This window comes from Centruroides vittatus, unplaced genomic scaffold, assembly GCF_030686945.1.
Source record: "Centruroides vittatus isolate TY-2023 unplaced genomic scaffold, ASM3068694v2 scaffold_450, whole genome shotgun sequence".
NCBI classification, from domain to species: domain Eukaryota; kingdom Metazoa; phylum Arthropoda; class Arachnida; order Scorpiones; family Buthidae; genus Centruroides; species Centruroides vittatus.
Window position 1 is genome coordinate 1,372,774 of NW_027122709.1, and position 13,536 is coordinate 1,386,309.

The window sequence follows — 13,536 nt, forward strand, 5'->3', positions numbered from 1 at the left end:
GGTCGAGGATGTTCGCACCAAGGCACAGTCGCCGACCTTGGTCACAATCTAGATTGAAATGCTCGGTGCGAACGGGGTATAACGGAATGCCTTGAACGCCCAATAGGGACGCCCCATTCTGAACCTAGCTGAATCCATAGTGGACTTCCTAAAAGAGCCCTTCTTAGTTCCCACACGGTAGAAAGAGTTTTTTAAAAAATAAGGGTCATTAAGACAAATAAATCAATAAATATGCATCGAATTAAAATTTTAAAAAATGAGGAATTTGTGTCACGCGGAAACGCAACAATATCGGCAACAATATATTTTTCCATTGTTTCAGTTTCTTTGTTGTAAGTGGGCGATTTTCGAATGCGAAAGACACTTTACGATTTTTTGCTTCACTTCTTGAGAATAATTGCTTCGGATAGAAATGTGAGTAATATTTTGATAAAAATAGGATTAGCGATCTAGAAATTCTTCACTGGGTAATCATAAGGTTCTTGTACTTCATTAAGAGCACAGAACCAGAATAAAAATTAATTTTAAGATAAATTTAAATATTTAAAACTGACTTGAAATATTCCAAATCAGTTTAAAATACGGAAATTCATTTCGATTTATTAATTTATTATTTTTCTATTTATTTTCATGGCGGCGTTGCTTCATTCAAAATTTCCTGTAGTTGTAGTCTGTGAAATGTTCACTGTATTCCCATGTTGAGTCTTACTGTCAAATCTGCATTAACTATTCTTATGCCACAACTTTCAATAGTTTCCTATACTTTAATGGTTTTGCTGAGCTTTACTATTTCAACTTGGTTTTACCAATAAATGTGTTCGGAAACGGTCGATTATCCCTTACGTGAGATAGTCGACCGCGTAACAAAGCTTTAATGACACCGCCGCTGCTAGAACTTCCACTAGGGGCGACCCGGGCTACTAGTTTATTTATATTCAGCGTTGTTGGAATAAAGTCCACAACTACTTTATTTACAAAGAAAATATTTTTAAATGATTTCTAACTAGATACGATGTCTCCGGTCCTATTTCAAAACTTATTATACAGTTACGGATATAAAAGAAATAATAGTGGTATGAAACTATTCAAAAGGTAGGTCTCAGCTCACGGTGGATATGCTCAAGCATTAATGCGGTCCCGGTCACGGGAAACAAAATTACAAATTTACACTGCAAAAGTCTTCGGCTCGTTATTTTGAGCGTCATATTTTTTGTAAATAGGGAATAAGAAGAACCCCTTTCCTGTTTACCATAAAAATAGAGCAAAGCTATCAGTTTTTTACCCCAAAGTCGAAATTATCGATAATCGTTCATTCCTGTGAACCAGTTAACACACAACATCCGTGCTTTTCAATGAAAATATCTTTAAAAATCTCCATCCGTATAAGTTTTAGCATTTTGCAAATATCCCTGATATCTCTCTTCACAAAGTTGCACAGAGAAAATTAAGAATGTGTATATTCAGTGTACCAGAACCCCTTCAGCCGCCACTCGAAAACATTGCGTGACGTTTCCACTTTGCAGGGCGAGGACCTAAACGTTGGATTTTGAAAAGCAGTGTTCGTGTTGTGACGGTGTCGTTTATCGTAACGAAGCGTGATATGTAAATGATTGGATGCGACCAACAAACTACATAATGGTTCAATTGTGAATGTTATCGTGTAAGGATGAGTTGTGATGAAATGACGAAATCGTAGAATCTTCGATTGGTGAAATTCGTGCTGATTGATGCATTAAATTATATATCCTTACCTGGCGCCGAGGTTTGCGGTGAATAAAATGAGGATACTTCCCCGTCACTGCATTCGGACTGAAGCAGATGAATTTGTGGTACTGGTAAATACCTACCAATCCTGTACTAATCAACGTCGTGTCAAGCACGTAATTGTATCAACGAGTCTTAAATTCGAAATCCCGGTTCGCACATCGGACGAAGGTGTGCTCCCGGGCACTCGACTATTCTACGAAATCATACAAACGGAAATCTCACATCGAAACATTCTAAACGATAGATTCCGGAATGGAAGCTTTCACGATTTCGTGTATCGGCTTCATTGTGAAGCCGATACACGAAATCGTTTTCATTGTTTGTTTAATAACAAGGACGACGCCAGCCAATGGGTAAGGGGGGGCAAGATGATGTAAATTGATAGAGGATATGAATTGTATGTAGGTAAAATAGAAACGATTCATAAAGTTTTAATCATTTACTATGTACCGGAAAAGAAATATCTGAAATAAAACATTTTCTTTAATTTACAAGAAGCCTAAGAAGATTATTTTAATTAAAACTTAGCATTTAAATAACTTTTTCGAATATCTAGGGGAGGGCAACTGCCCCTCTGCCCCTCCCCCTGGCGACGCCCTTGTTTAATAATAAGTATCAAACAATTATCGAAATAATTATTACATTTTCAAGTGAATGATACGAGTTATTAATTTTGTTTTACGTTTCAAAATGACCGTATTTTTATACGGTATTTGAAAAATTCGATATTAGTTTGTCTTCGTACGGTTTCAAATACCTGACAGTGGTTTATATAACATAATGTTTTGTCTGGTAAGTAAGATGACAAGAGAGAAATTTTTCTAAAAAGAAACGTTGCTGATACGGTTGAATATAAGGAGGGTATTAATAATATGGAAGATGAAAATAGAGCCCAAATGTGCTTAAAAGCACTCTTACATTATTTCGAAACTTTACTACTTGCGTGGTTGTGTTTCCGGATAGAGTAAAACAAAAAATAAATGTTTAAATCTTTTGTCGCTAATGAATGACAAATTGTGCATGAGCATTGGTGACAGATTTTAGTAGCGTCTTTTGATAAAGGCGCCATATTGACTAAGCTCGATCCTGCTGACAATAAATAGCTATAGTAAATTGTCAAATTAGAATTAATTTCGCAGTGTTAAGTGGCAGAAAGTGCACAAAGTCGCCTTTTGTCGAATTACAACTCCTTAAGTGCGACACTATAAGCAAGTTTACTTGATCATCCCTGTTGTCTCCAATCGATTCTCTAAGTGTTCGGCAGTATTTTTTCTTTAATTTATTTTCTGCTATTTCAATTACGTGAACTTTTTAAGCTAAAGATGTATTCGTGGATGTTCCTTATAGATAAAAAAATGGCTTTATAGATATGCATCGTTACTAATAAGTGTCCGCTGGATCTATTCTTCTACTTGTTATAAAAACGACTACGGAAATCGGAGCTTAAATAGATTAATATGTGATTAATACAGTCGGTATTAAGAATCAATAATAACACCGATGTTTTACTGCATTCTGTCGAATTGCGAATTTACTGCGTGAAATGTGTTCGTAAGTAAAAGTAATGCAGAATACATTAAAATATAATTTTCATAAAGCCTCTCTCCGTATATAATGAAAACTTTCGTTTCATTACACATATTTCGTTGTTCATAAATCTATGTATATTCTTCCATGTCATATGCTACAGACATCATGTAATTTGCTTCCAACTTTATCTACTCAACAGTAATTTATTTAAATTTAAATAAATTTGCTTGGAATTATGCTCATTATTTCAATTTCGTTCGTACTTCTAGCTCAGTTATAAACTTCATCGTTGTAGTCCACACCCATTTTCGTTCATCTGAATCAACTCTATTAATATAGGATTCAATTTATCTGACCAACAATCCTGTGAATTCTCTGGATTGCAGACATCAAAAAGCTAAGGGTTCGTCCGGGAATTGAAATCGGGACCTCTGGCACCTTAAGCGAGAATCATACCGCTAGACCAACGAGCCACCTGTCACTAGCGCAATTATTCGCGACTCACATATCGTGCGATTTCTTTTTGAGCTTGCACTTAATTTACTACTAAACGTTCGTCGATTTCCCAGCGTCTCTCCTACTTTAATTCCAACATACTTAGTTAATAGCGTAGTAGAGAAAACTCGCATTTGCTAAGATCTTATGAGTGCAAATTCACGAGGTCTGCCCCAGTGGACATTCTTCTCGTCGCACGCTTTATACCATTTTCGTACATTTTTTTCCCCGTTCCGCGCAGTCGAATCCTGCACACTCTGCACCCCTTTATCGAATCGGCACTTTTCGCGTTTCGTAGTGCAGTTTCTAAATTTTTTACAGCACGGAATCCCTTTCATCTCCCTTTGCGTGCTAATAAATTTAGAAAATTATTTCACGTTATTAAAAGTAGAATAGATGTAAAACATTTTGGTATTGTATAAACATATTTTTTTCTATTATATTTTTGTTCTGTTTTTTATTTTTTAAATACAGTCAGTAATTAATATATATTATTCTTATATAGATTTATTAATTATAATAAGCATACACTATCTAATATTACATTAAAATAACTCTCTCTAATAACATCTGAAATGAAGAAGTAATTGAATCGAGTCCCACCGCCATCTTAAGTAACGCGCGACAGTAATTAATTGATTCTGAGCGCGTCGCGTTGCATCAATTTAAATAATTTATAAAAATTAAAATTATAAATGTGTTTATAAAATATTTGACTATATCTGTTCACAATAGTACCTTAAAACAAACTGTGCTTATAGTTTAGCATTTCCGATAACATTTAATTAATTTTTGAATTTTATTATACTTTATATATATAAATCGAAGAAAAAAATATAAATGCGTAAAACTTAATAAAGAAAATATCTGCAAGTTCATAACACACATAGATACGAGAATCCGTAAAAATAAGATAGTTAGTATTAATTAAAGTCGAGAAAAAAAAATAAAACTTTTAAGGTAAGGTAATTTCTGTGGTAAAATGTGAGGTAAGCGATCACGTGACGTCCATCTCCCCATCTTCTGTAACCAAAGCCGATGATGTTGAAATAAAAGCCTAATCACCAGTAGAAGTAAACGCAAATATCGGTGCGTGTCTAGAGCAATAAACTTGAACGGGAGCGAAGATGAAACACGACACTTTATAATTTATGCTAATTACCTTCTAATATTAAAAAATTAAAATCATCAATACATTATGATAAAATTAAAACTTTTTTGACTGAATTCGACTGAAAACATATCAGAAAACTGGATTAAAGTAAAAATACCCGTTTTTTTTATTAAATTAATTAAAAAATTTTTATTAATTAATTTTTCAAATTGGTGCCTAATTGACCGAGGCGCGTGTTTTATATTTCACTGCGCACTCGCGTGAAGACGGGTCAACAGATGTCGCTACTGATCGATATTGTGTCTCAAAACACTTATTTTTGAAATACAAGTCAAACTTCGGTTTTCGAACGACTCACTTTTCGAACAGATCGGTTCACGAACAGAATTTCGAACTCTTTGTTGCATCTATTGCCGAAGAAGCTACTCGGCAAGAGCAGGCCACAGATTAGAGAGAAACAGACAGTCGACTCCCTATACGTCTTACGTTAATCACACAGTTTTAATGACATTTTTATTATAAATATATTAAAATTAAAAATATACAAATAAAAATTTATTTAAACTGTTATAAACTTAAACTAGATTAAATTGATATTACAAAAATGTGATTACAGAATGAAAATCAGCAGTTCAAAGTCTAAAACATGTGAAAAATTTAAAAAATTTATGTTTTTTTTTGAGTGTCAAGTATTTGGACGTTTTATCCTGCCTAAATTATATTAAAATATATATTGAAAGACTGAGTATGTATATTCTAATTCTATATGGCGTCTTTCAAATGCTTATAAAGTTTATTCATGTTTCCATTAAGGACTTTTATTACTTTCTCTTCTAAAGTAGAGAATATACGCGGAAACATTGACACTATTTTCTCTTCGAATTTATATTTTGCAAGCCAATTAAAAAGAAACGTGAACCCGGTTACAGAAACCACTTCAAAATCTTTGATTCTAGTGATACGAAATGACGTTATTATGGCATTTTCAATAGAGAGTGAAGCTGCAAGTTCTATTTTGGATTCCACTCTTCCAATTTTTATATGAACCTCCCCAGAAATAAAGCCGTTGTACGTATAAGAGAGGAAAATAACTAAGTCAGTAGCAGTTAATCCAGAATCAACAATAACATTAAAGTTATCATCAAAATCCCATGTACATTCACCATATCTTCCAAAAGATAATAATCCAAACAACTTTATATTCCAAGCATAAATATTTTCAGTCTCGTACGTTCCTAAATTGACTTGATGTAATTTTCGTCTTATCTCATAATCGTATTTAAGATTTCTTGTGAAGTCGTCCATCACCTGGTTGCAGCTGTCTGAAACAGAAATAAAATAATACAAAACAATGAAATTTGCTTTAGTAATATCCGTATTTTAAAAAAAATCTCAATACGAATATGCATTTAGTTAACCACAATGCCTTATAAAGTTTACAAATACACATACAGTACATTTTAATTCAAAAAAGAAATGAAATTTATATACATTATATGCAAAATGTCCTACAAGACAGTTAACCGAGATATAACAATGACAGTTATCTTGTTTTAAAAAATTCTAAGCCATTCTCTAACTGGCATATAAATTAATGTATAATCTTATTGACCCAACATATGGGGATTTTCCAGGAGGAATTATATCCCAGTAAATGAAGTTTCAATGGAAAAGTGGTCTTATTTAGGGGTACGTTCGTTAAGTAAAACGAGTTAAACGAGAATGACGTCATCGTTATTCTCGTTTTGTTAGACTTTTCGAACGATTCGTTACTAACGCGTTTAACTCGTTCGACTTAACGAACGTATCCTAGATGTCAGACAAGTTAAGAAAACACGTGGCTAGCTGGTTGGTGAAACGTGAACCCACCACCAACAGAACTGACCAGTGTTCAGATTTATTCACTCGCCACGGGGAGCAAAAACATACAAGAATTAACTTTCTCATCTCAATTAACACGTTCACACAAACCAAATAATATACAAATACTGTATTATTGATATACGTAATAATTTTACAAGTTTAAACACATTTTATAAGTTACTTTACTTACCCGATTTAACAAATCCGAAAAAACACAATAAGAGAACAGCGATCATCGTGCCAGCCAACGTTACAACAAGTTCCTTTAAATCTGCATTTGCGTATAAATATTTACTTATAATTTCAACAATTATTAACATTTATACTTTAAAATTTCATCGAAATAGAATTAGTAACGTTTTTTTCGAAACTTCTTAAATATTATTATACAGAAGATTCCCGCTTATACAAGTGATATACATTTTCCGTGTTGTATGAAGTGTTACGTAAAAGTACTTCACTTACCGTATTTCGCTTAAATTTTAGAAAATTTTTCTACAGTAGAATTTCATTAATCCGACATCTATGGGACTAGAGTAGTGCCAGATTATCGGGTGTTTCTTAAAACAGACAAGAATCGGGTTGAATTATCGGGTGCCGAATTAACGAACTGCTGCTATACATACAAATACTGTATATATATGCAGGTATCTTCTGTTTGAAAAGCCTATAAAACAAAACAGAAAATGAGATATTATTGTTTGCTTCAATGTTTGTTTTTTGTTCCTCTTTCCTTCCTGTTGGCACTACAGTGATTTTTTCAGGCCAATCGTCAGAGCGCAGGCATATACGAGCTCAAAAAGAGCCGAAATAAATCAATAAAATATAATTAACCAAGAATTTCACGACCACATACTATAAAAATTGAATAAACCACTGTTATTTAAGTGAAATGGTGTAGTGAACTATCCTTTTTACAACCCGATTAATTCATATTGAGGAACTTTTCGTCCATACAGATATATCGGGCCCCGTATCTCATCACCTGGCCGCCGAAAGTGGATCTCATTGAATCCATTCGGCTTTTAGCAAGCCTAATATGAATTAGCTAAAAAAGTCAGTTAGTTTTTAAAAAATAATGCAGTAAAGCCGTGATTATATTTATGAAAATTTAAAGTATTCATAAGTGACTTTAAGAACTAATTTCTCAAATTCTATTCACGCGTATTGTTAATTGAAAACAATTGTTTCAGAATTCATATACGACATTATATTAATTTCATCATTTCTTTTAAATTACAAACTACAGAGTCTTGTATTATTAAAATTATCATATAAAACCCTACCCAAATCTATAAATAAATATGTAAGTCACAATACATACTTGAATATTGAGAGCGAACGAAGAATCACTTTCGAATTAGAGATAACGTCGCATCAACTGTTCCTTTACCAAGCTAAACTCATAATTATATTTTGAATTTATGCTTATAACTATACGTCCGAATTATTTAATAGAAAAGCAATATTTCGAAAGATGACTTTTACGTCGAAAAATATATTCGTTATTCTTGTTCATTCGTGACATTTAACAATTACTTCTGCGTACACAATGCTGACGTTTTGTTCCCGAAATACTTTATAATACAGCTTTTATACGAATTTCGATTGAATTTCCAGTCTTATAGATTCGTTCTATAAAGTACATAAATTACGAAGAGTTGGAAATATTTGAAATTTTTCTGTTGTTAGATGACTTTTAAAATCGCCAAAAGAAAATGTCGAAATTCATCAGATTTACGAAGAGAAAACTTCTAAATTAGAGTAAATTCTAAATTATCTAATTACGTTATTCTGATTTTTATATTGTTTTAAACGGGATTTATAATATCGCTTATGAATATTATTGTTTGATCTTTCGCATTATTCTCTCGTTCATTGTGCGAGAACACAATGGACGACAAAAAGCAATCGCTTGTAATTCATAAAATGGAAAAAGTATATTAAACAATAACAAATAAGCGATTTTATTCATTTGTTATGATACATATCGGTATTATTTATTAATTTGGCTATAAATTTCGTAAAATACGACATTTATAATATACTCTTTTCTGTAGGCACAAAGAAGGCCTTTTATTTATTCCACGTAGTTTCGGTTTCCCCACAATGCGCGGCAGCCGAATAATGAAGGTGGATCTTACATACATGAGACATATCCAGGTATTTTTTGGGTAATCTATCCCGGACTGTCTAAATATATGATGTATTTTTTTCATTTAAAAAATATGTATTAACGTCCGTGGAGATTTAACTCTTATTAACCTTCCGATTGCTATTAGGAGTCTCACAGACCCTGTAGGATTTCGTTTGTCTCTGCACATGGACTCCACAAAACTGAGATTTTTGTCACTTCAAACGTAAATTCCAGTGTTAGTGAGTGACAAAACGTAGTCGAATGTCTTGTGTTTTTTTTTTGTCGTACAGAGAATTTTATTACATTATTGTCTCAAGATCCCTGATCGCAGTGTAAATAAATTCTAAACCAATACGTGATTATTGAAAATCGCATGTTATTGTATTAATTAAACTGTGTAAGAACGCATTATTTAAGAGACTACACAACAATAATGAATAAAATAATGTATTACAGCTTTTAATTTATTTGGTTTAAGAATACGGTATAATTATTGTATTTCATAACCCCTATAAAGTTTGTCGATACAAAAACAAATGTCCCATTCATTATAGTCTGGTATATCGGCACAAATTCCATAATTAAATCTTCTTGCCGAACATTCAATTTTACATTGTATGTAATTAAATTTTTTATTGCATTTAGCAATAGCTATAATTTCCTCGGGCATAAATCCTGAAAGAATAATTCCGTGTAATTACTACTCAACTACTATTCACTTAAAGTAGTGATAAATTAAAATACAGAAATCCTTATTTACCTTCGTCATCCCCGTATGTAAAGGAAAGCATTACGAACAATACCGGAATTGTTGAATACATCATACCAGTGTTTACAGACAGCACTTACTTGTTTCCTTTCAGCTTCACTTCTATGAATTTATACGCATTTGTGATATAAAAATGAAAATTTAAATTTAATTTTATTCAATAACTGTACTAAATTACTTTCACTCAAACACTAACTCATTTCTAAGTAACAATAAAATTAATATTTTAATATTCTCAATATTAAAAATTTAATTTTAACACGATTATATTAATTTATAAGAAATTAATATAATAGAATTTGACCTTTAAATTAAGCTTATATTTCTCAGAATTATTGCATTATATAATATCGAACTGGATGTAAAAAATTGACTAGTATTTTTAATCTACGAGTCGTATACAGTAACGTAACAGAGGATTGCATAGTTGACGGCTATTTAACACAAACGTAGCCCAAACGCAGTTTCGACCTTTCTTTGTAGAATTGTTCAAGATTGATGTTGATCAATTACTCTTTCGATTAATCTATTTCATATTGTTTCTTATGGGAAAGTTTGTTTCGGTTTTAGAACAACTTTTAGGAACGTTCGAAAACCGAGGTTAGACTGTAATTTAGTATATTCTCGAAGGGTCCCATTGTGAGCCTATTGAACACGTGATTGGCTTGCAGAATGACTTACAAGAGGGTTCAAGAATGACTTACAAGGGTTCTGAAAAAGCAAAAAAATCGGACTTCTAAGAGTCTGCTTTGTCTTGTTCTTCTACATTGTAACACCGCATTTACACATCATTGTTGTATTTTAATACGGATCACTTTAACCGGATTATTTCATTGTTTCGCAAGAAAAAGAAGAAGTTGAGAGAAATGTCTTATTGAAGTAAATAAAAATTATTTCATATACCGCCCTAGTTAATTTTCGTAAGAACGTTTTATTATAAGTTGTGTTATAAGTATAAAAGACTACTACAGTAGTAGTAAATAAACAAAAATGTAATTTATTTTGGTGTAAGAATGTAGTTGCAAAATTAAATTATATGTAATTAAAGCAAGATCAGATGCATTTAATCATCAAATTTCTACAGTTTTATTTATAAAGAAACTTTACAATGCATATACAAAATTCTTCTACACCAGCCCCGTCTTTTTCACACGCTCCATAAAAATAATTCATTTCTAAGCATTTTACATGGCATTTAAAATGTCTAACGTCTTCATTGCACCTAGCAACAACATTTGTTTCATAATTGTTATCATTCGCTGAAAAAATAATTCTATGAGTACATTTAAATTTAAAAAAATTAAGTGTAGATGCATACGCACCTCGAACAGTTGTATGTATAAATGAAAGCAAGAACAATATGGAAAAAATAAATTGCGTCATACAACTGTTCCCAGATACAACTTTTTTCCTATGAAAACACACGCAGCTTTCAGTCGCAAGTTCACTTTAATAAACTTATTTCTAAGTAACAATAATTTAATATTCAGAATATAATAAAATGTAATAAAAAAAACTTTATTATATTAATTTATTGAAAAATTAATTTCGTTTGACGTTTAAATTAAATTTTTTCTTCAAATATTTACTGTAAACAATAAGTCTATAATCTAATAATCCAAGATTCTAATGCTTCAAATATTCGTGCCGATCGATAAACATAAAATAGTTGAATGATTTTAACGTAAAAACAACCGCTTCTTTACTGAAAACCTATGAAATTCATGTGAAATTAGTTTAGAACATGGGATTGCAATTCATGAGCGGCCGAGTGCATAAACACTGTAGTTGGTCGTCGGTTCGCGCCGGCCAAAGGGGTGACCACGTGGAATTTTCGGGTTTTCTTCACGTTTGTAAGAACTAAATAGGAGCAACTTTCCCTAGAAAGTCCTCCCGGGAGGCAAACCGCCTTTGGCATATTGCCCTCGTGTCGTGTTTCCGTATACAACCAATCCAATTCCAACGTTTATCTTGTATCGACCCTTTTAATAAAAATTTTTCATCCACTCTCTTCAATATTATATGTGATATTATATAAGTTACTATACAATATTATATATTATTTGCAACAGCCGTTATAATTTTTAAAAGGCATCTTTCTAAAGTTATTTGAAAACGAAAAATTATATACATTTTTAATATTTACAAGGTTTTATTTACCCCCTCTCAAACTTTCACCCACTTCTCGAGAGTCAATCGAATTTTTTAAAAAAAATTACTTAGTTACTATGACTAATAAACAGGCTTATTACACACCCAGCCTATTTAATTAATTTAACCAAAGTACATTCGGCCTAATGGCCTTTATCAATTGGATGACATGCAAGAAACAATATATATTGTGACAATTGCCATTATTAGTACAATTATTACAAATTATTACATACACCTTTATTAATAGCTTCGAGAACAAACTTGATATCCGAACTACGACCATTCTAATAGAACAGGGATGTCCAACCCGCAGCCCACTTAATATTCTTATGCGACCCACTGCACCCAAAATTTTTAGGGTGCAGTAGGCTACGTTTTCATTTATTTTGGTAAAATATGTCGTAAAAATTATCCTCGTTTCACTGGATACACTTAGATGTGATAATGACGAAATTGGTGACATAATTTGTAACTGACCAATCAAAAAAGTTGGTGGCGTAATCTGTCATTTACATTGTTTCGGTTTCAAAGAGTTTTGTAATGAAGTGATGTTGTTAGTGATAAAGAAATGTGTACCTTTCACCAGGAGGATGGAAAAAAACCACATAATTCTTCTGTTCAAAAGAGTGCCATTTTTAGTGACTCGACGATAAGGCTAATGTCAACGTGGAAGGGGCTAATTTATTCTTTATTACTATAAAAAATAAATTAGCCCCTTCCACTTGGGCATTTTTTCTGATTACAGGCATAGGTCTATCTACATATATAGTTTTTGCTAACGTAATAATTTAAATATTTTCAATTTCTAATTATATTCATAATTATATCATCAACTTTAAATTTATATTTTTAATAACCCAACATTTGGTCATAGCATCTAATACCGAAAAAATAAAAATAACAGAAGAAAAAATGTAATACTTTTAGCCAGAAAAGTATTTCGTAATCGAAACACGCAATAATATTATCTGTCTTATTTGTCTTGATAAAATAACTTTGTGGCCCGCTAAATATACCTAAAATTCTAATTTGGTCCATTACGGAAAAAGATTAATACTTATTTAAAGTATTCATAATAAAATTACAATATGTTCGCACCTTCTCGTATGTGGATAAAAACAATAAGAACAATATGGAAATGGAGAAATTCATCGTATCACAGTGTACAGACACGACTTCGGCTATTTCTATTCTGTTTTCTTTCAGCTGCATCTTGTGAATTTATACAATTTTAAGATGTAAAAATAGAAATTCGAATGTAATTTTATATAATTTATGCTTAAATTTATGAAAAATATATTTTATAATATTATCTGTTATTTTTTCAATTTTATATTAAAACTTTATATAGTTTATTACTGCTCTAGCACTTCATATATTTATATTAATTTCTAAAGCCTTAAAATAGAAAATGATGTGAATAATTTTATGTGAAATATAAAACTATCAACAAGAACATTTTTTTTTTTTTTTTTTGTAAGTTATTGTAAGTTTTGTAAGCTTAATTTTGAGGGTAGAAATGAGTTTTATAAAAAATTGGAAATCCTAGTAATCAGTAAAATCGTCATAAAGTCCCACCCTACACGACCTCCTTTTTCTCCCCCATTCCGTGTGGAGGAGACAAGGGTCATGTGAAAATCTAACTTTTAAGTGGAAATTAACTCTCGAAATTTCTTATCTATGTAAGTTTCCTCATAGAAACTATTT